Raw genomic sequence first — 24,192 nt, 5'->3', positions numbered from 1 at the left:
CATCGGCTACTACTCAGGTACGCAGCAAGAACTTCTGCGAGAAAGATTTCTGCTACGGCGTTGGGGCTGCGATGTGCGGCGAGCAGCAGTAAGCGCGCTGCCCGGTTAATGTAATGAATATTTGGTCTATGAACTTGTTGATGCTAGACATCGGCCAGTTCACCAGAATGGAAAGGAAATGGTTAGAAGCGATTGGCATATGCTCATGTTTGTGTATGCACCAAACAATGAATGTACTGGATTAACAAAAGAAGCAGCGGGAAATTCCTCGCTGAGAAGGCCGGTAAACATAAAGTGTGATGCAACTTGAGAAATATCGATATTGAAACGTCCAAGAATTTAGAAGGAAAAAAATGATTGAGTCGATGCGATGGCACATCACGAGTACGTCGCCGTATAGCGTCGAAGTCCCTAGTTATAACAAATATATATTTTGAACAGCTCTGATAACGTCCACGCAATGCTTGTTTACGGTCAAATGTACATATGCTGCGGCCTAATAGCTCACGACACGGTGCGAAAACGTGTTCGCAGCGAAAGCGAAACTTTGTGCGTGGACATGCATGCCGACGCGCCATCGGTCGCTGCGAACCCGTGCGATCACTGTATGGAGGCTTCAATCTGTTATGCTTCATTTGCTTATACAGACAGCCCGCTATAAGCACATATTTCGCATAGTTTGCTCTCAGCGAATGCCTACCTTTCACTCAAGAAGCCGGTTCGGGGGACTCCAGCGCGGCGACTGCGCGCTGTGGGCGTTCACTGTACGTATTCGGTAAAGAGACAGCGTCTGCAAACCATAGTGTGCTTTCCGTTTGCCCAAGATTATTATTTTGACAGCAAAAAAAAAAAAAAAAAAAAACTACCCTCGTTTCGAGAGGACTTACAGAAATGTCCAGGAGGGCTCCCGCGTGGTGTTTTTTTATTGAGCACCGACAGCCTAACTTAAGAGGAGCGCGCCGCGTTATCCCTCATACAACGCAAGCTAGGCCGGTGATTCCGCCTAAAATATCGGTGTAAAAGTAGAACCACGTAATAAATGAGACCCGAATAACGATGCAGAGAAAATGCCCACATAGGCTTTCTCGTCACACAATGACACGTCGGTCGGCAATACATTATTGATTCCCAAATGCGATAGATGATATTGTAACAGGCTCCCTAAATATTGAGTGAACATAAGATTAGCATCGGTAGGACATATATGATCAAATTGAATCTCGATAGTAGCTATACGGTTTTTGCGTGATAATAATCTGGCGCATCTTAACATGCAATAGCTCTAGGAGCACTTGCACAAAGAGAACTATAATCGGCACCATAGTTCATAAATATAGGAGACATTTCACTAAGAAATACAGTGCTTTAAAATGGGATTGTGATGATGTTGCAGAAAGCAAGTAGAGGCGACCTGGGCGTATGCAGAATGTCCATTTATGCGCATTCTACGAGAGCGTCGGTATAGTTGGCGTCGATGCGCCTTTGCGGAATGCTGTCACGGTGCTGTCACAGCCCTATATATATACCTGGCCGTGGAGTCGCATCCATTTGGGCAGCAGGTACCTTAACTGCTGCGCACTGTTTCGTTGCGGACTCGAAGGCCCATGAACAACCATGTCTAAGGAAAGAGCACAGGCGTCGCCACGTTCGTGAAGGCTCAGGCGTCTGCGCTGCATGTCCCTCCTTGCGCCGGGGTCTCGCAGTATGTCGGTGTGCACGGGAGCTCCCACGCTGCAGCCGTCGGAATAAGCGGACCGTATACGCTGTGTTCGCAACGGACCCGTAGTTGTTGCCGCGGTCTTCCTGGGCCACTCCCCGTGTCGGAGGAATGAATGCCGCATCCTGAAGCGCACGGTGCATCGCCTCATGCTGCGGTCCAGCTGTGTGAAGGACGGAGGATCTTCCCTACGGCGCAACAGCTTCGTGCGACGCCCAGCGTCGCCTCCGCGGGAAGCCCTCGTCGCCATCTGGGGTCTCTAGACGGGACGTGATGCGCCGAAGTTCCGCGCGGAGCTGAGACGTCATGCTGGCGGCCAACATGTTCTTTTTCTTCTCGTTGTTGTTGTTATTGCTGTTGTTGTTGTAGGCTTGTTGTCTCGAACTTATTATTCGTTTACTTTGAACGCACGGGACCGGCGTTGTTGTTGTTGTTGTTGCCTCAAACCATGGCTCGTACCTACAGGGGGGATTGGCCACATTTGGTTTGGCTCGCCGTGCGTGAAGGGTGGTGATGGCTTCGCGTTTTCGTCATTGGTTGTCGTGACTGTTCGCGCAAAAAATAGTAAATTTTTCTCTGAAAGTGTTTTTCCTTAAATACGTACAGTTTATTTCCAACATTACGAAAATGATATATAACACGGTAATCATTCAAGCACAATGAAAACATGGCAAGTACTCGTACATAGATTTCTACGTTTACAATTCCGTAGGCATTCTTTGAGAAAGCGTGTTGCAGCTTTTAATTTCCGCGACATCACCCTTTGTGAGCAACAGCTCCTACAAAGTAAATGGTACAAGTAGGAGCGAATATTTGAAGTGAGAGGAAAATGTATGTAAGAGCGGCATGGTGCAAAACAGCACTCACTACACAACTCGGAGAAAGAGGAACCGACACTACAAGATAGGTAATTTCGCCTACTTGATTGATTATCGGCATTCTGATCAAAGAGCGCAGACAAAAAGACCAGTTGGAAGGACGACAACACAGGCGCTTACTATTGACTGGTTTGAGGGAAGAAAATATCTACACTAAAGGCGGGCAAACAAGAAACTAGCGTCACAAAAATAAATAAAGAAAGCACTGTAAAATTTGCATGTTATTATATAGGCACCAAGGGAAGCCAGAGCTACGGCCGTAAACTATTATAAACTACATCTATCCCGAGGGCAAACAGATGACACTTTAAGATAAAATCAAGAAAAACCAAAAAGGCAGTACAGGGTTAAGGATCACAATAATTAGAAGATAACAACAACAATTCGGGTCGTTGTGGCGCATTTCATGATAGCGAAGCAAATTGACTATTTGGCGCCGCCATAGAAAAGAATGTAGTTCATTTTTACCGACAAAAATTTACTAGATCTGAGTAGGTACCTGGAAAATACGCGACGTCAGGTCGATCTGTTGCGCAATCCTCAAGGTGGAGTCTTCACCAGTTTTTCGCTTTTGCGTCTTTTTCTGGCATTATGCAGGGTCGGATAACTGCAAAAGTGTCCGTTTTTGTATTTTAGAAGCGTAATTCAGTGATACCGCTAAACTACCTAGCGATATGTAAGTATAATCCCCACTATGAGTAATGATCATTTTATATTTGCAACAACAATCTTCCTTCGCAACATTCCCATATACCATTTACATACAACCACAATACGATAAATATGCGTTCAAGAAGGTTAATAAAAGAACGTATTACGCATAAATTATTGCCCACTTGTCTGTTCATCGTTACCTGCAGTACGAAAACTACATTGCTGCTTCAGATCGCCGCCTAAAGATTCGTGTGAATACTAGGGCTACTGTGCCAGACGCAGTAAAAGTGACTACAGTTTTTCATCGAAAAGCAAACCATATTTTTAGGGCACCTCATATTTGCTCTAGGCCACAGCACTCGGCGACTGCCCATCTACGCCTTTTGCCTATATTTCGAGGCGCTTCATCTCCATAGTTTCACGGTTATTTTTGTTTTTGTTTTTTACTTGTTTTTATTCCAGGGTGCCTTTCGCGTAAGTCTCGCCAGTATACAGCGCACTTTGCGTACAGTCCATGTTTATTCGCTATAATGCTTTTTCTGTGTTTGCTTCTAACAGATAGCGCATTACCTGTGGGGTTGGTACCGAGTGTGTCCCACACCTGAGAATCTTGTGGGCAGAAGACTTCCCTCCTTGTCAGATGAAGGTGGGAGAGCTTCTCATGATGGCTTTGAGACGACTCTCGGCTTTCCACATTTCGTTGGTGTGGTTGCCATTATAATTGGAGACGAACTGAAAATCTGCGGCTTCCACGCTGAGAACACAGGTGATTCCCAGCACCGCCATTTAAAGTGTTATTGTTTCAATAAGAGAAATGAGGCAGTGTTGTGCTAAATAGAATTGTGAGGCGAGGCGGCTTGAGCAAGTGGAAAATATATATTTACATATTATACAAGAGCGTCGGTGTAGCCGGCGTGATAGCACCATTGCACAGCGCCGCCAAAGGGTTTGCGCCGTGTAACGCGTCTCCGTTGAAACGCATGTGGCTCGGGCGTGGCCACGCAACTGGGGTCCGGTTGGTTACGGATTTCGGCGCCCGCTTCACGAGTCCCTGGATCCCGCATCATTAGAGGGCGCCGGCACCGTCACGATCGTCATGACGTAGTTGTTGCCGCAGGAAGGCCTGTGCCCTGGTACCGTGGAGTATGTCGGTCTGCACGGGAGCTCCGAGGCCGCAGGCGTTCAACTCCGGGGCAGAACGGGGTTTTCGTTGCAAATGCGTAGTCGCAGCCGAGGGTGTCCTGGGCTGCTTCCGGCGTCCGGAGGACTGGCCGTCCTGACCAGTGGCGTACGGTACCAACGCCTCCTGCCCCAGGCCTGCTGCGGGCGGAAAGGACGTCGACACGACTCTTCACCTGTCTGGTGAAGGGCGAGGTCCCCCGATGCCTCAGCATGACGTCTTTGTCGCGTCCCGGGCTCTCTTGAGGCAAGCCGATGCGCATGCGTTCCACGTCAATCTGCGACGCCGGGCTGAAGACGCTGTCGTGCTCTTCGCCTTCTGTTTCTTCGTCCGCTTTGAACGCACGCACTGGCAGGCTGGCACGGGGCGCGTGACAAGCTCGCACGGCGTCCCATCTTTTTCATGCAGTGGTAACAGTGCTGGTGGCTACTTTGGCGCTTTTTCTGAAATGATTGGAAACTCGGTGCAGATTCCTGATACTTAATTCCTGCGACCGTTCTAATTGACAGCACGAATGCTACCATTGCTGCTATGCGGGGTGTGTATTTCAGTAGTAACGCACGAAACAAGGGACAAACTGCAAGCATTGCTTGCACATGGTGACGTACAAAATAATGCATATATAATTTGGCCACAGCGTTCGCACAAGCGTGAGGCAAACATATTTGAATGAATTTAAACTTAAGGCTGTTTAGTTTGATACAATAAAAGAACACCTTTCTTGCTCGCTTGCCTCGAATTATAACTATGTGTCCATGAAATAAAGAAATATCGGCAGAGCCATCTTGCGTATTACCGCAAGAGTCGTGCGGCAGATTTCAGCGAAGAAGGCGTCCGTCAGCCACTGTGACGGACCTTGCAGAAAAAGCGGAACTTTTATTCGGCATTAAAACGTGTTGAATCACAATACACGGCGTGCTTGACCTTGTACAATGAGGCACGCGCAATGAGGCGCGCTGCGAATTACACTGAGATACGCGGAGCGAATTTTTGGGGCAACCTCGTCCCGCAACTTTTCTTCGTCACCAAGAAGAAGCGCTCATTTTCTGTCATCATCATCATCAGCAGCATCTGTCAGGCATTTGTTGCTATCCGACACGCCAAACGTACCAAGCGTCTCAAGCGCTTCGGAAATTCTTAAGGGTGTTTTATTCTCTTTTCTAGGCATGCGTCCGTGGTCGAAGGGTGAGAATATCGTGCTTCTGTGCTGGTGTCCCTGGTTCGAAACAGACTATCGGAGCGGTGAAATAGTGGCGCTATCACGTGGTTGTTTTTGTATTTCGCGGGCTTTCTTTAAAGGCAATTACAAGAAGCTCCATCACTGGTACTTAGTTGCAAACACTACAATCGCCCATTTTTAAATGTGATCTAGAACTTTCGTATTGGCGCTTTCTTGGTGAAGACCCTATTTAAAAAGTTAGGCAACTAGTTTGTACTATAATTAATTGACTTTGCAAAACGATGCTAGGTCTGCGTCCGCAGACCTAGCACACTCCATCGTTTATACAACATTGGCTACTTTTAGCAGCTTTAGCGTATATATATATATATATGTTTAATAAATGAAAAGAAGGGCAGGCGCACGGAGAAAGACAAAAACATTTTATTTTCGACATTTCGGCCGGGGTGGCTTCATCAAGAGTCTATATATATATATATATATATATATATATATATATATATATATATATGAGTCTTGATGAAGGCCAGACCCCGGCCGAAATAACATGTTTTTGTCTTTCTGCGTGCGCCTGCCCTTCTTTTAATTTAGTAAACACCGGTTGTGAAGAAATACTGCCTTCACACACACACACACACACTCATATATATATATATATATATATATATATATATACACCTATATCATCAAAGAATAAACACGACATATGTGGAAACACCTTATTACTGTCAAACGCTAGCCATGTATAATATTATACACAGGGTGTCCCAGCTATCACGCAGCACGATTTAAGAAAAGAGGAATGGCGTTACGCGAAGCAAACATAGCGCGTATTGTTTCCGGTACAGTGGAGTAGCCGCCAGTAATTTTTCCGTTACTGCGATTTAATTAGTTAATTGTAATTAATTATCTAACTTGAGAAGTACTGTCTTAATTATCAAAATGTCAATTAGAAAGTTGTAGAGCAACATGAAAAACTTCGGACACACCTTTCTGTTGCTCAATACGTGCTATATAAAAGTGTTTTTTCGAGCATGAAAGAAGCCTGCGAATACAGGCAAAGTGCCTCGAGCGGCCAGTCGCGCGACAATTCTGCGTGTATTCGCGGGCTTCTTTCACACTGAGAAAAACACATTTACGTAGCACGTATTGAGCAATAGAAAGCTGTATGTTTTTCATGTTGCTCTACAACTTTCTCATTTACACTTTGATAATTAGGACAGTACTTCTCGAGTTAGATAATTAATTACAATTAATTAATTCAATCTCAGAAACGAAAAAATTTCTGGCGGCTACTTCGCTGTACTGCAAACAATATGCACTAGGTTGGCTTCGCGTAACGGCATTCCTCTTTTTTTTTAATCGTGCTGCGTGATAGCTGAGACACGCTGTATACGGATATATGAGAGTGGCCTGGCCCTCTGGACAAACTCTATTGACATATCCGAGAGCGTTGGTGTAGCCACCATGATAGCTCCATTGCGTTTTTGTCACCGTGGGGTTACAGGTTGCAATGCCTGGCTGCAGAGTTGCGCCTTGCTCGGCCCTATCCATAAAGCTGGAGCTGTTTGGTACACACAGGAGCCTCCGCGAACCCCAGCAGGCGTGTAGTCCTCCTGTCGCCGGCTCCAGGTAGCACGTCGGGCAGCATGGTGGCTCCCATAATGCAGCTGTCACAACTCCCAGACCACACACGCTCTTCGATGCAGCCGTTATGCAGCTGATGCAGCCGATGCAGTGGGGTTAGCCGAGATTGTCCTTGGCTGTACCCGGCGTCCGGGAAACTGGCAAGGTCCAGGCCGGCTGCAGAAAGGACCCCGGCCCACCTCCTGCGCGTACAGGTGGCCGATGGCCTCTGCCACGTCCTCTAGTAATATACGTGTCTTCTCCCATGCCGAATTTCTTGGCAGCTCCCGGCATCCGGAGGACTGACAAGCCCAAGGCCCTCTGGGCGAAAGACATGTGCACCATCCCGCCTCTTGGGAGTACAGATGGCGATGGAGAACCATCTCCACATCCTCTAGCGATGTGCTTGACTTCTGCAGCGCCTACTTTCTGCGCCGTTCCCGGAGTCTGGTGGACAGGCCAGCCCCACGCCATTGCCGGGATGGACCCCGGCCCATCTCCTGCGCGTACAGGTGGTCGATGACCTCTGCCGCATCCTCTAGTGATGTACGTGTCTTCTCCCATGCTGACTTTCTTGGCAGCTCCCGGCGTCCGGAGAACTGACAAACCCAAGGCCCTCTGGGGGAAAGACACCACCCCACCTTCTGGGAGTACAGATGGTGAGGGAGAACCATCTCCACATCCTCTAGCGATGTGCTTGACTTCTGAAGCGCCGACTTTCTGCGCCGTTCCCGGAGTCTGGTGGACAGGCCAGCCCCACGCCGATGCCGGGATGGACCCCGGCACACCTCCTGCGCGTACAGGTGGTCGATGACCTCTGACGCATCCTCTAGTGATGTACGTGTCTTCTCGTATGCTGACTTTCTTGGCAGCTCCCGGCGTCCGGAGAACTGACAAGCCCAAGGCCCTCTGGGCGAAAGACACCATCCCGCCTCTTGGGAGTACAGATGGCGAGGGAGAACCATCTCCACATCCTCTAGCGATGTGCTTGACTTCTGCAGCGCCGACTTTCAGCGCCATTCCCGGAGTCTGGTGGACAGGCCAGCCCCACGCCGATGCCGGGATGGACCCCGGCCCACCTCCTGCGCGTACAGGTGGTCGACGACCTCTTCCGCATCCTCTAGTGATGTACGTGTCTTCTCGCACACTGACTTTCTTGGCAGCTCCCGGTGTCCGGAGAACTGACAAGCCCAAGGCCCTCTGGGCGAAAGACACCATCCCGCCTCTTGGGAGTACAGATGGCCAGGGAGAACCATCTCCACATCCTCTAGCGAAGTGCTTGACTTCTGCAGCGCCGACTTTCTGCGCCGTTCCCGGAGTCTGGTGGACAGGCCAGCCCCACGCCGATGCCGGGATGGACCCCGGCCCACCTCCTGCGCGTACAGGTGGTCGATGACCTCTGCCGCATCCTCTAGTGATGTACGTGTCTTCTCCCATGCTGACTTTCTTGGCAGCTCCGGGCGTCCGGAGAAGTGACAAGCCCAAGGCCCTCTGGGGGAAAGACACCACCCCACCTTCTGGGAGTACAGATGGTGAAGGAGAACCATCTCCACATGCTCTAGCGATGTGCTTGGCTTCTGCAGCGCCGACTTTCTTAGCCGTTCCCGGAGTCTGGTGGACAGGCCAGCCCCACGCCGATGCCGGGATGGACCCCGGCCCACCTCCTGCGCGTACAGGTGGTCGATGACCTCTGCCGAATCCTCTAGTGATGTACGTGTCTTCTCCCATGCTGACTTTCTTGGTAGCTCCCGGCGTCCGGAGAACTGACAAGCCCAAGGCCCTCTGGGGGAAAGACACCACCCCACCTTCTGGGAATACAGATGGTGAGGGAGAACAATCGTCGCATCCTCTAGCGATGTGCTTGACTTCTGCCGCGCAGACTTTCAGGGTCGTTCCCGGAGTCTGGTGGACTGGCAAGTCACATGCCGATGCCAGGATGGACGCCGGCCCACATCCTGTGCGTACAATTGGCAGGTGACCTCTGCTGCATCCTCTAGTGATATACGTGTCTTCTCCCACGCCGACTTTGTTGGCAGCTCCCGGCGTCCGGAGGACTGACACGCTCAAGGTCCTCTGCGGGAAAGACGCCATCCCGCCTACTGGGTGTGCAGACGGCGAAGGAGAACCATCGACGCATCCTCTATCGATATGGTCGCCTTGTCCAGGGTTGAATTCGGTTGCAGGTGTCCCGAGGACTGGCGAGCTCCAGGACATCTGCGGGAAGGATGTCGGCCTGCCTGCTATTTGCACACGTTGCCAGGGAAGATCTCTGCCACATTCTTTAACGACGTGCTCGCCTAGTCCCTGGCCGACTTTCAGGGCCATTCCCGGCGTCCGGAGGACATACGACGTACCGGCTGACTGTTGGAAGGAGGCTAGTCCGATTCCTGGTATAACTGGCGATGAGCAAGAACCCTCACTCCGTCCCCTCGAGATGTACTTGCCTTGTCCGAAGTTGACTTTTCCGTCCGGTCGAGGCGTCATCAGGTCTGGCTGATGCTCATGGTGTATCGCCTTACGCTCGATGCTGGCTGCAGGTGTGACCCCAGTGGTTTTCGGCGCCGCGGTTATGTGTCAGGCAGCCCGCCGACTCCGTGCTGCGCACTTTGCCTTGAACCCAGGCCGCCCAGATTACACGCGACGCACTGCTTGCTGCTCTTCCTCGAGCCGACACGCTGACAAGTATTCGATATGATGATGATGATGATGATGACCTTTTATTTGGCGCATACCCACTCACGGGGATCGGCCAAGAGTCGGGCAGATTTTATATACGTGCTAAGTGAATAAATTTAGCAAATGTCTAATTTTGGTAAATATAATAAAGCGAATAAATTGTCATTCGATATGCTGGCGTTCGTTGTGGTATGGTATGGTATGCCTTATCTGATGGCACACACCCACTGCGGGGTATTGGCCAAGATTTGCTTGCTTGCTTGCTTGCCTTAGGGAGTGGCTCGTGCACACTATGGGGGATTGGCCAAGAATGGGGTGATTGAAGGAAAACAATTATGGGAGTCTAATAAGGATCACTTTTGAAAATTTTTGAATGACTAAAGGAATTTATTCATATAAAATTTAAGAATTTAACAAGGAAATCGTCCTGGTTCAATTATATACCCCACAACAGCTGAAACAACATCCCTATGACAATGTCCGAGAGAAGAGGCACCAAAAGATAGAATGTTGGGTATCGTAATATTCAATCCAGCACTGTGAAATTTTTCTTCTAAAGCGTGTTTTGTTTTTGCTTTTGTTTTGAATTTGTTTTTGCCTTCTTCTTTCAAAGTGTAGACTCGCGCGGTGGCTCCCGGCGCCTGCTTGTTTTTCCTTGCTTGTCCCTTCCACCATGGCGCTTAATCTTTACGGCGATTGGCCAAAAAGGCGGCTATTAAGGGAGGATGCGGGATAAGTCACGATATTAACTTAAAAAAGCATATTTTTAGATTTGTCTTGTTTTGGATTCCTCGACTTATAAAGAAGCTTCTCGACAAAGTTTGGTTGTTAGCTGCACTTTATAAAGAAGAAAAAGATGCTTTTCACGTGGTGGCGTGTGCTTGCTGTTGAAGGCGTCGGTGAATGCTGTTGTCAAAGCGCGGTCGCAAGCAGGAGCAGGACGAATAAAAAATTACACCATCTTCCCGTAGGGGAACCATGAGCAGTATGCGAAGCAGCTATAGGGTCGACTCAAGGTAGTTTTATCAGCTGTATAAACTTGGACATGCAGCAGCACCAGCAACGCACAGAACTGTTGTCGACGCCGTCGGCGTTTTGCCCGCGTTCGCACCCACCGAACGCGCGCGACGTTGGTGACTGTTGCCGGTGCCTCTGGGGCGCCTAACGCTCCAAGGGCTCTCCTTCGCTTTGTAAGGGTGCGTCCTCACAGTAAGGGAGCACCCAAGTGCCATGTAGGGGTCTTCGCCCCCACCATCAATGGCCAATAAAAGTTTCTACCACCACCGCCTACCGTCGCACCTCTAACCTAAGCTGCTTCGCATTATCGCGCGCGGAGCCGCAGGTGTTGCCATTCGTTGCGCAATCCGGAGAGGAGAGGAGGAATGCCGAGAGAAGAGGAGATGAGACAGGGAGAGGAGGGGGAGGAGGATGCGCATGCGCAGAGGAGAGGAGCGTCGGAGAGGAGAGGAGATGAGACAAGGAGAGGAGGGGGAGGAGGATGCGCAGTGTAAAGTCCCTATATAAGAAAAGTACCGCCATCTGCTCTTTCCTACGCCGCCTCCTCTCCTAAAACGCTTGCTTTTTCTTTACTTTTTGCTTGCGAAAGCCAAGTCGACGTTGGCGCACCTAGAAAGTCTACGTTGAAGCTTTTAGGCCGGGCGCGCGCCGCCAACGCCGCCGGCGACTGCGGCTGCGCAGAGGACTTTCTACATGTCTCTGAGGCGGAAGAAAAGAAAATATAAAGAAGTGAAAAGCGCGCGCTATCATCTTCCAATCGGAGATACAGGAGAGAGAGAAGCGGTGTTTATCAAAGGATGGCGGTACTTTTCTTCTATAGGAATTTTAGCGCAGTGCGGGTGTGGACGCCGTACGGCGGAGGGAGGAACATAGCCCCGAGCATAAGATGCTTCGCATCTAAAAAATCGGCGTAGCTTGCTCTAGTAGGGCAAAGCTTAAGGGACAGCGGTGCTGATCGGTTCCTAGCTGGTCCTGGCTATACGAAGGGATGCCAAGTGATACTAAGTTATACGAAGTATATAAGCATTTCCTCGTGGTCCGTGTCATCGGGCGGCGCGCAGCAGACGACACGCCTGGATGACGTCACGGGGCATGCACAGTAGCACGCAGCTGGTGGGAGCTCGCCCGAGCCGCCGCCAGAGGCGCCTGCTGCAGCCACCGACACCGGTATCGTTCGGCGCTAATGCGGCGAAACGGGAAAGCGCGGATAGCGTCGGCAGCACCTGTGCGCGTTGCCTCGTTGTTTCTCTCTCTCTCGCTCGCTCTCATTTTCTATTATTGCGATAGCAATTATATGGACACTTCAACCGGATTTCTGCCGTCGGCGTCGCCGTCGCCGTCGCCGTCGGCGTCGCCGTGAGGTTCCGTATAGATAAAATCTTCGCCGCGCGCCGTATGCCCCAGCGGAAGCGTGCGGGGACGCGCGCTATCACGGAGAGCGAACGCACTCAATCTCCCACGCGCAAGCAAGGAAGCGGAAAGCCAGCGCCGGAGGGAGCAGGGGGGGGGGGGGCACTTCTCTGCCAACAACCGCGCTCGTCGCTCGTCCGCACAGTCTCTTATCTCTCCCACGCGCAAGCAAGGAAGCGGTAAGCCAGCGCCGGAGGGAGCGGGGGGGGGGGGGGGGGGGCGCACTTCTACGCTGCCAACAGCCGCGATCGTCGCTCGCTCGCACCGTCTCTTATCTCCACACGGCTCTGACCTTCATGCGCTCAGTTTCCGTTGAAGCGATAGACCGCACGTACGTTCGCCGCTGCGGCGTATCCGCTTGCTGCCAGAGTTTTGACGGTCGTTGTCTGCAGTCATTCAGTGTGAGCTATTCATGTTTGTTTGTGCGCGCTCACACCACGCTTGTTCATTCAGTTAGTAATAGTCGGGCCACATTTTCCAACGCACGCTACACATGCAATGCTGCCCGGATCGGCAGTGCAGCGCTACAGATGTGTCCCTTCGCACGCGCTGCCCACGGGAAGCGCTTCTCATCAACACCACCGTTTCACACGCGCCTTCTCGTGGTCATCGAGTCTCTCTTCATGTCGGTCTACTTACGCCGCAGCACACCTGCTTACTTAATCAGCTCATGTTTTTCTCTTTCCCGAGCATTGCGCGCTACGTTCCGCGAGGTGGTTGCTAGGCAACACAGTGGCAGGCATCACACATTACGGCCGGCTCAAGGCACGTACACACTAGCGGCAAAACGCGCGCCGCGAATGCAGCCGCGAAACAGGTTTTTCTTGCCACGGGAGGGATCGCTCCTGGACCGATTTTTTTGCGGTTTGCCGCGTGCCGCGGTTGAAGGAGACCAATGAGAGCGTCCCCCTTCCGTGACGTGCGCGAGGGAAACTGGTGTCATGCGGACCCACCCGACCTTTCGTTTTACTCGGGTCCGGTGTCAACCGGATAGTTCGAGACGGGGGGAGGAGTCTATGCTGTCACGTGACTGCCGCAGCGGCGCGCCGCCGGTTGGTGTGGCCTCCCTGGTGCAGCTGCGTTCTGCCGTTGGCGGCGCGCCGCCGCTAGTGTGTACGCGGCTTTAAACAGCTACACTGTTAAAAGTGCGAGCAGAATAAATGCTGTCGTTCGACACGCCGTGGTGGCTTAGCGGCTATGGTGTTGCCTTGCTAGGTGTGCACGAGGTCACGGGATCGAATCATGGTCGCAGCGACCGCTTTTAGATAGAGGCGAAATGCAAATACCCACGTGTCCCGTGAATTTGGGGAATGTTAAAGATCTCCAGGTAGTCAAAATTAATCTGGAGTCGCCCACTGCAGCGTGCCTCATAGTCAGATCCTCGTTCTGGCCCGTAAAACGCCAGAACTCATTCATAATCTGTAGTCCCCCACTGCAGCGTGCCTCATAGTGAGATCGTAGTTCTGGCCCGTAAAACGACAGAACTCATTCATAATCTGTAGTCCCCCACTGCAGCGTGCCTCATAGTCAGATCGTCGTTCTGGCCCGTAAAAGGCCAGAACTCATTCATAATCTGTAATCCCCCACTGCAGCGTTCCTCATAGTCAGATCGTCGTTCTGGCCCGTAAAACGCCAGAACTCATTCATAATCTGTAGTCCCCCACTGCAGCGTGCCTCATAGTCAGATCGTCGTTCTGGCCCGTAAAACGCCAGAACTCATTCATAATCTGTAGTCCCCCACTGCAGCGTGCCTCATAGTCAGATCGTCGTTCTGGCCCGTAAAACGCCAGAACTAATTCATAATCTGTAGTCCCCCACTGCAGCGTGCCTCATAGTCAGATCGTCGTTCTGGCCCGTAAAACGCCAGAATTCATTCATAATCTGTAGTCCCCCACTGCAGCGTGCCTCATAGTCAGATCGTCGTTCTGGCCCGTAAAACGCCAGAATTCATTCATAATCTGTAGTCCCCCACTGCAGCGTGCCTCATAGTCAGATCGTCGTTCTGGCCCGTAAAACGACAGAATTCGACGATTTGACGCGTGGCGGTCTCGTTAGAAAAATGGTTCTTTCCGCTTTTCAGCCAGAAGAGGCCGGGCACGCACAAAACCGCGTCGATCATCGCAGTAAGGTGCGAATTGATTCATGTCACACGAAGTCTTTTTTACAGTCTTTCATCCCCCGTACATCGCAGGAATGGAACCACCTTCCCTCAAGTATCGTAGCCATCACCGATAACAAACTTTTTCGCGAAACATTAGCTAACATTGTATAATCAGGAGAATTATTGTATTACCAGAACTCACTGCACTGGTTTGTTTGATTTGTCTTTCTTTACTACTCTGTAACCACTCCCCTCTTTATTGCCATATGGCCCTGAGGGTATTTTTAAATAAATAAATAAAAAACTCCAGAAAAAAAGTAACATTTCCGGCTGTGTCGAGCAGAGATTAAGTGGGAAGGAACTGGCTAAGGTGAGGGCGCGCTTCACTATTGCCATAGCACTAAATTGACGGGTAATAGCAGCCGAGGAGGAACCTGCGTAATACCGAGCGTTTCCGTCTAGTTTCAAGGCGCCGCGGGAAAGCGTCGGCGCTTGTGATTGTGGTGTCCTTGATTCGAATCTTATTGTGAGAGATCTTTTGTTTAAGGGTTGCTGCTATTGTGCTTTTGTCGTTTGACAATATCGCTTCTTTTTGTACAGTGTTTGATGAGCATGCCTGACACGAAGGGCTCCTGACAAGAGGAGCAAAGCGAGCCATTGCGTAACCCAGGGAGAAGGGGTTGGGGCATTAGGTAAATATCGCTTTAGTGGCCGCAGACCAATGAACAATGACACGTTCTTAAGTTGTTACTGTGCACACCAGTGATACGCCATCCCCCCCCCCCCCCCTTCTCATCTATTGATTAGCAAAACTCTGAGCACATAACATGCGATGGAATAAATAAAAAGGGTTCTCCACCATTCAGCAGTGAGAGGGTACGTCAAATCAGTGTATATACTAATATGACCGACCTCCTCACCGTAGTGAGTGCGAAGGGGGAAACCGAAACAAACTCGGTTTGGCAGAAAGACAATAAAACGGCATACTTTCCGTCACGGCCAGTCTGAATTGTCTGGGAAACCAATACTGAATCTCCCATTGGTGGTTTTACGATCAATGTTTTTTTTTTTTTCTTTCGGAAGTGTGCTCAACGGCATAAATAATTATATGTACAAATTCAGGGTAGTGAATTAGAATCGGTGAATAATCGAAGTACGATCAGGAAAAAGCCCTGGTTCCACCAACGCGAGGTGAAAAGAACGCACTTACTGTAGAGAAATTGCCAAAGAACTACTGTCTTAATACACGTCTTAATAAGCCAGATCTCCTTGAATCATATTAGATGATGCAGACGCATGATGTAAATAAATCATTCAATGCGTTAGTGTAAAACGATTGCCAGAAGACAGGGATCGCATCCCCGAGAACTTTGGAGACTGCAGCAGCCTTGGCTGTGGTAGGCTTCAATGAGGCTATACGCGGAACGTATCAAGAGGGTGTAGAAACTGGAGCTGTATTGTTGAATTCAAACTGGGAAGTACGTCCAGCAAGCAACGGACGGAAGGTTTGACAGCTCTAATGCTATAAAATAGAGCGGACAACATGAACCGATTGATGCTAAGCAGCGTCGTGTTGAAGAAAAGGGCCCAACTTTTGCAGGATGTCCTTTTGATATGTCCGCTTTTCACCATGTAGTAAAGTAACACGTTGTGCAATATATGATTCATTATTTTTGGTTTGCACTTTTTGGTACGTCATGAAATTTCTGCAGATCTTTATGTCGGTGTGTCTGACCTTTTTTCTGGCATCTTTGGTCACTGGGATTGGGTATAGTCCATGGTATGATGGGTAGCGCATCGGGCTACCGAGCTCAAGGAACAGGGTTCGATACCCACCGTCAGATAACTTGAATCACTGGGTATGCGCCAATTGGTTTGTGCCGCTCTTTAGTGAACCTGACGTCAACTTGGGTGAATGGGTACGAACCACTAGATATGTGCCCCTCTTCAGTAAACCTCTCTGACGCCAACTTGGGTAAGTGGCCATGTCGCACTGCGTATATGCCGCTCTTCAATGGCAAAAAAAGATCCTTTCAATTTGTCCAGTGCTCGGCGGAAACAAGCCTGCGGCATGCGCGGGCGTCGCGGCGGTACACTAGATGGCGAAGCGTGTGCAGTGGGAAGCGCGAGGAACCCGGCTGCATTACACGTTTCGACGTTGGCTACCCAGTGTCGCTACTTTGATCCAATGCTAATCGCATTAGTGCAGACATTCATAGCGACATGGGTTGTGCGGGAATTTTTAAAGAACATTCGTTTCCAAACTGTTTTGCTGAAACCTGTTTTCGAGGTGGTTTCTAGAAATTAATTTCGTTAGGAACAAAGGTTCCTTATAAGTGTGTAATTTTCTTCCACCAAATAAAACTATCAGCCATGTCACACATATGGTGAAAACGCAAGAGAAACTTGGCTTTCAGGTGACGGGAGTTTTAGTATAATGCCAGAAAAAAACCAAGTGGCTGCAGCTTTCATGCTGCACCACACGCCAACGAGAAGGTATAGCTATTCAAGAACAATGAACACATATCTATTAGTATTGAAATTATAGTTGCCTAAAGTTGACACACTCGACCACTCAGTATGATGACCATAACTTCTTTCTGCTTGCGCCAGGGTGACGAAATGTATTATTTGTTCTAATGAAAAAATAAATTATCCCACTAAATTTCTTCAAAATAGGTTAACCGGTTCAAAAGTTGACCCTACTACTTAACATGCCACCTTAAACAAAGGAGGGGACAGAAAGCTTAGAATATAGTGGAAGACATGATAAGCTGCAAACGCTACAAATAATCTTATAATGGACTCATTTTTCCGCGGGAGGTGCAGGAAGGTCCATGAAAGGCAAAAAATGATCATTTCCCTGCCATTTTAGTTTCCCTCTACTTCGAGTTGTCGATCAATTGGGCCTCGCCATGCTATTTGCTAGCCTCCTGGTTTGTTCAGATGGATGGTAGAACAACGGCCCCGGAAAGGCGTTGGTCCCGGGTTCGATCCTCATGCCAAGGCAATTTTTTTTACACAGCGGAACTTTGTTTCTGTGAAGCTTATACGTGATTCCCATGTAGCTTCGTACTACAGACGGGTGGATGACAATTTTTCCCTGTCATGGATCAATTTTAGTCTGTTTCAATGAATCAAGGCTTGAAAGACAGTAAATTCAAGGGTATTAAAATATATTCGATTCACAATTTTGTGAAGTATTAAATGAACCATAGGAACAAAATTAGGAGGTATTTTACTTGCGTCACATAAATACCGGCGAAAAACCGTACACATTTCTCTGGCTAAAGTTGAATGCAGATGCCACAATGCATGGTGATACTATTAGCTGTATAATAACATTTAGGCAGCTTCTAGCCACACTATCAGCTTCGTTTTTTCCACAGGCTATAAAATGTGATCTACAACATAGAGCGGCGGTATGGAAATTGGTGTGGTGATTTAAGGCTCTTTGTGGGGCGCATCTCCACCCACCCTTAAAATCCAGGTACTACATCAAAATGAATTGTTTTATATCTCCGATTACTCTCCGCCGACGCATTCACCTGCGTGTGGCAGGACGCAGGAAAACGTAGTGTACTTCTTTTATTCGATATTCGCTGTGACAGGCTATATCTTTATCTTCGAGCACAACTGTTGTGCTCTCGAATATGTTGTGCTCGACAGCATCAATGACGGTTCTGGAATCTTCTTAACCAGTTCCTCCATTGTTCAATGGGGAATATAGGTTCATTCATTCATTCAACCCCCACTATCCCTGGTATCCTGTTACAATGTTACTGTTACTTAGTTACAATGGCTGTCCGTCAAGCGGCCGCGCTGGACGCGGATTGGGCGCTATCGCTTTATTACAGCGAAGCTGTTAAGGGCTCACTCTTCGATGTTCCCGTCCCGATGTAGAAAAAAAAACTGTCATTGGCCGTATGCTGTATGTGCGAGTGAAAGCGCGCGAGGACGAGGGACGCGCGTTTTCACTGGGAGCAAACGCACGGCGGAGAGCAAACGCGACTTCCCAGTGGCAGGGGAGCGGGGGGGGGGGGGGGGAGGAGGGCATCGAGGCACCCTAGACTGTTTGTGTGCGTCCGCGCTCTCCCACTGCGGCGCATGCGCGCAGCCCTGCCGGCCTCTGCCGCCTGTGCCGCTGACTCTCTCTGGGATCTCGCCCGCCTCCCCCCTACAGTGTCGGCAACGGCGTTTAGCCATTCCGTCACGTAGACATCGCGCTAGCGCTCTTATCAGTTGCCCTTACGACTCGCCATGGACGCGTGCCGTTCGTTCAGAGGAAAAACGCAACGAGCGACGGGGAATTGGCGAATGAATCTCCCACGCGAAAGGAGGGCAGCGGGAAGACAGCGCAGGAGGGAGGGGTTGCGGCTTCTGCGCTGCGAGCAACTTGTACTTTGCGCCGCGCCGGGCGGTTGCGCGCACCGTATGTTGAAAGCGATCTGCAACACGGCTCCTACCTTTGTATGCGCTGCTCTTTCGCCGCTCAGTTCCTGTTGAAGCGATAGACCACATGAACCTTCGCCCGCTGCTGCTGGCGCGCTTGCTCACGCCAGCGTTTTTACAGCTGTTTTGTGCGGTCACACAAACAACGCGCAGAACTGTTGTCGACGGCGGCGGCGTTTTGCCCACGTTCGCACCGAACGCGCTCGGCGTTGGTGACGTGTTTATGAAGAACGTGCCGACCTTTGCCGTACACCCTATGGCGGTGTACCGTAGCGATCATAAGGCCATGGTCCCTGTGGTCATTAAATAAATGAAAACAACCGGATCATATATTTTTCTCACTCTTTAGTAGTTAAGTAACCAATTACACCATCACATCTTAATAGTCATGATTGGAAATACGTAATTCCCACCATAGTACAGCTTCGCTGGTCTTCCATCTCCACCGCAGTGGAAGGGTTGGCAGTTTTTATATTTATGGCTACGTACCCCTTGTGGTCACCTTCGCACATCGATTACGGAGAATTAGCCAAAAATGGCCACATACCAATATCACATACGAAGTCCCGCAGTTGTTTGTTCCCAGGAGTCTTGTACACGTTACATAAAAAAGTTACCGATTGCAATTACAATTACTTCTTTCCGAAATGCAGTTGACTACAGTAACCAATATCTGCCCCACTAAAGTAATTGAAATCAATCCATTAGTAAGTAAGTAAGAAATCAATCCATTAGTTTAGCGTTACTTTCCTCCCTACTTTGATTAACATTCCACAAATACAGTAAATAGAACGAGCTGGCCTGGCACTTTCAATGCGTGCTCTGCAGCCCTTCATACGTTGTTTATCTTCACTAACAATTGCTACATGTTTTAATGTTTTCGTCCCTTTGGACACAATAGTTCCAGTCAAATTTATGTGTTCAAAGCTGCATCGACGGTTACAGGTTGTTTCGTCAAAATGTAAACGGTTAGACGTAATTAGTAACTGAAAAAAATTAATTGAATTAGTGTGAACATTACCGAGCAAGAAAAAAGTAATCGTTAAATTACAAAATTTCAAAAGAAAAACGTAATTGATGACAAATAATTAATCACATTAATTCGTTACGCACGAGTCTGGTTCGAACACACTTAGTGACCTCTATTAGCTGATGTCTGCTGACAGCAATCAGCAGCCATTGCAAACCTAGTGTCCCAAGCTTGTAGGTAACTTAGTACACTGGGTATTAAACGAGCCACTGTTTATTAAACGAGACTTCAAAGCGACTGAAACTGCAAAACAAAACTGTCACTTTAACAAGGAATGATGCTGGAGCCAAAGTTTCAAGGCGACTTGTTTTTATCAGGGTAGCAAATCGTTTTCTTAGCTGCTTTAAAAGACGCGTAGCTCATCCACTAGCTCACAGAAAGGAAGGTATTTCGAGAATTTAGGGAAATGCGTTATTGTCAGAGTGGAATTTTGAAATACTTTCTTTTACTCCCTCGTAAATCACGGTCATGGCAATAATAAATAATTAGCAGTTTTGGGTTCTCTGCCGATGTGACTTAGAGGGGACGGCCCAAGGCCTGACCAGTATTGGAGTGAGCTCCACCACTGGAAAAGCTGGCACGCCGCCGTCGGCGTCACGTGGTATGAGGGATCACGTGGGCACAGCGGCCGCGTCGGCTGCTTCGGAAGCGCCGAAGCGAGCTGAAAACGAAAGTTTAACGTCCCATCTGCGCTGCGGTTCTGATTAAGTGGAGAGGCTTTCCCGCTTCTGGTGTCTGCTTGACAACACTTGAAAGCACTATAATAGGTTGTGGTCGCCTTCGAAGACGTCCAACATAGTAGTCTACTGCTCGGAACCCGGTGTCGGCCTTCAACCCGTACCCACAGGACAAAAAGCTGCGTGAAGCTTGTATCGCGAAACTTAGAACCGGCAAGCAGCCATCGGCTACAACTCGGGTGCTCTGTAAGCACTTCCGCGAGGAAGATTTCTGCTGCGGCCACTTGGCTGCGATGTTCGGTGAGTAGCAGAAAGCGCACATTGAGACGCTCGCCCGCACGCGCTGCCCGGCGAATGTCGTTAAGCTTTGGCGTATGAACTTGTTGATGCTAGATACTGGCAAATTCACCATCCTGAAAAGCGAACAGTAAGAAGCGCATTAAAGAAAAAGGGCATGGATAAGCTCATGTTTGTGTTAGCAGCAAACAATGTCGCAACAATGGAGAGTGCTACGCCCGAACGCATTCTGGAGCTTCGATCCCGTACCATCTCTTCAACCATGTCTCAGGACGCATCTCAACCGACGTCCCAGCAAACGTCTCCTGCACCCTCCGTCGTGTGTTCTGGTCGACCCCACACCTCCACCACTTGTAAAGGCGTTTATTGCACGCAGGCGTTAGGGCCAACCGTTGGATCAGTTCAAGGACCCGCGAGCGTGAGCGGCATAGTCCGAGCGATGCGCTGGAGAAACTGACCCACTATAGACATCACTGGTAAGGATGCCCCACTGCATCGTCCCTTTTCTTCACTACACATGAATGTACTGGATTAAGAAAATGAAGCAGCTGCAAATAGCTCGCCAAGAAGATCGATAAACATACAGTGTGATGCAACTTGAGAAATAACGATATTTAAACGTGCAATAATTTAGAAAAAAAAAGATTGAATCATCGCGATGGCAAATTACGAGTCGCTGTAGGCGTCGGAGTCCCTGTAGTTATAACGAAATTATTTTTGAACAGCTCTGATAGCGTCAACGCAACAATGGTTGCTTCTTTACGGTCAAATGCTCATACGCTGCGGCCTAATAGCTCACGGCACGGTGGGAAAACGTGCTCGAAGCGAAAGCGAAACATTGTGCGCGGACATGCATGCAGACGCGCAGTCGGTTGCTGCGAATCCGTGCAATCGCTGCATTGAGGCCTCATTCTGTTACGCTCCATTTGGTTATACAGACAGCCCACTATAACAATATGTTTCGCATAGTTTGCTCTCAGTGGATGCCTACCTTTCACGCAAGAAGCTGGTTCGGGGACTCCATCGCGGCGACCACGCGCAGTGGGCGTTCGCTGTACGTGTTCGGTAAAGAGATTGCATCTGCAAACCATTCTGTGCTTTTTGTTTTCCCAAGATTATTATTTTGGCAGAAAAAAGCTTCCCTCGTTTCGAAAGTACTTACAGAAGTGTCTAGGAGGGCTCCCGCATGGTGTTTTTATTGAGCGCCGACAGACTAACTTATCAGGAGCGTGCCGCGTTATCCCTCATACTACGCAAGCTAGGCGCTTCCGACAGATGGTGACTCCGTAACTCCTCGCCCCGAATACTTTCTCACATTGTCGAAAGCAAAGTTTTGTCCTGTATGGTGCCATCGCATTGAAATCCTTTATCAGGACTCACAGATGTCAGAATGTGCCTACGGACGCCTCCGATTACACAGCCACTGGGATCGGCATGTGTCACGAACCACATTAAAACTTTCGAGGACACACGTCGTGTACTGGTCTTATTATCGGCTCTACCGTGTGCTTTGATTATGCACTGCCTCCGGGATTCCCAGGTTTTCTTTTGCGTAGACTGCAAGAACGAAGGCTGGTTATCATGAGGGCAGCATTGCGGGCAAGTTGGTAGTCCATTACTAAGGTGGCACAATAAATTTAGTTGAAAGTTTGCGCTTGGTGTGTGTATTCTTCTCTGCCGTCCATGTCCTTTTGTTGCGCCATAACACCTTAGTACTGGTTATCATCCTGTAGAGTGCTATCGCAAATAAATAAATAAATAAATAAATAAATAAATAAATAAATAAATAAAAAGCAAAAGAGAGAATGAGCTTCATGCACTGTCCACCTCAGTTCATTGACTGTCGCGAGCCAGTCTCAACAGAAACCCAGATAGGATATTGAGAAATGATAACAAAGCGCTGTTTTGTCCGCAGGGCTGCTTGTAATAGTATAATCTATGACAGAATGCAGTCCCACAATGCAGTGATTTGCAGCTGTATTTTCATCAAGCTTTGTTTGCTCTTACATTAGAGAGTGTTCGCTATGAGCTATGAAACTATGCAGAGCAAATATTTTTTTGGTTTTCTTCGTTTCGATTAGTGTATTTCTACAAATGCGGAGCACCGTAACTGTAGCCTCGTTCGCATAGGAGCTATGTGCTCGACGCAGCGAGGTTGCAGCAATTCAGTTATAGTCTGCAGCTTTTCACGATTTCTACTAAACACAGAGGGAGAGATAAATGAGATTAACCGGAAGGTAGATATCCAGTTTGCTACCCTGCAATAATATTTAACAACAGTATGCGGGCTAGCCTTCGACGTATGCATTCGGGATAAGACTTTTTTATATTCAGACTCGCTTCATTGAAAAGAAAGCCCCTGCTACATTTTCGTAATGACCTTCTGTGCACTTTTATACAAGGCGCGTGTAATGACTCTTTTGATGTGGTTGTCAATGCCCCGTAGCGATACACAGGCTCTATTATAGGACTAGAATGCGCCGAAAATAAAACCAAAAGGGTAGGTTGTAAGACTCAGTTTTCGTCAGAAGTTTGAAAGTCATTTCGCGTCACAGAAAGATGGCAAGCTGCTGCATGGCTGGGCCTAGTTTAGATGTTGACATCTACGGCGCTTTGGCGAAATAGGTGTGTTGTAGTCTATAGAGCGCACGATATCAACCAATAAGGAACTCTAAGTTTCAAAAATGGCACTATAAGGGTCAATTTGCTAGCAAATAATGCTATATCGGATGCCTTGCTTTGGTTTTTGCACAGAATGCAGCCACATTGTGCACATTGTGCGGCGAATCGGGAGATGTAACCAAATCCGTGGCCCTCACAACATCCTCGCAGGGAACCGACAAATAAAGTTGTTAGTAACGCCCGTGACGTGTGTCCGCTTATCTTTTTCGTAATTGTGCCTCCGCGCTAAAGTATGTCGTTAAGCAAACACCAACTTGCCCAAAAACAAGTCCTTCTGTCGCAGGGAACAAGGCGCCAGGTTTGGGGCATATCGCAGAGCGAGAAAGAAAAACAGTGACAAATGTAATTTGCAGGAAGGCAGAGAAGCTGGCCAGAGCCAGCACATTCTCTCCTGCTACTCTCCGCTGAAGGAGGGGAAGAACAATTGTGGTGAAAAATTGGTAATGACAAATTGAAAGAAAAGTGCACATTATGCAAATACAAAACCGCGAGGTGCAATGCGAAGCCATGAGAATATTTAGGACGGCCTTCAGTGACGATGCTGTACGTTTGCCGATACGAAAACCTCAAGATAATATCCTTGACAGCAATCAGTTGCCGATGCTTGCCAGATAA

This window comes from Dermacentor silvarum, chromosome 1, assembly GCF_013339745.2.
Source record: "Dermacentor silvarum isolate Dsil-2018 chromosome 1, BIME_Dsil_1.4, whole genome shotgun sequence".
In the NCBI taxonomy this organism is placed as follows: Eukaryota; Metazoa; Arthropoda; class Arachnida; order Ixodida; family Ixodidae; genus Dermacentor; species Dermacentor silvarum.
Note: the sequence above shows the minus strand (reverse complement) of the source record.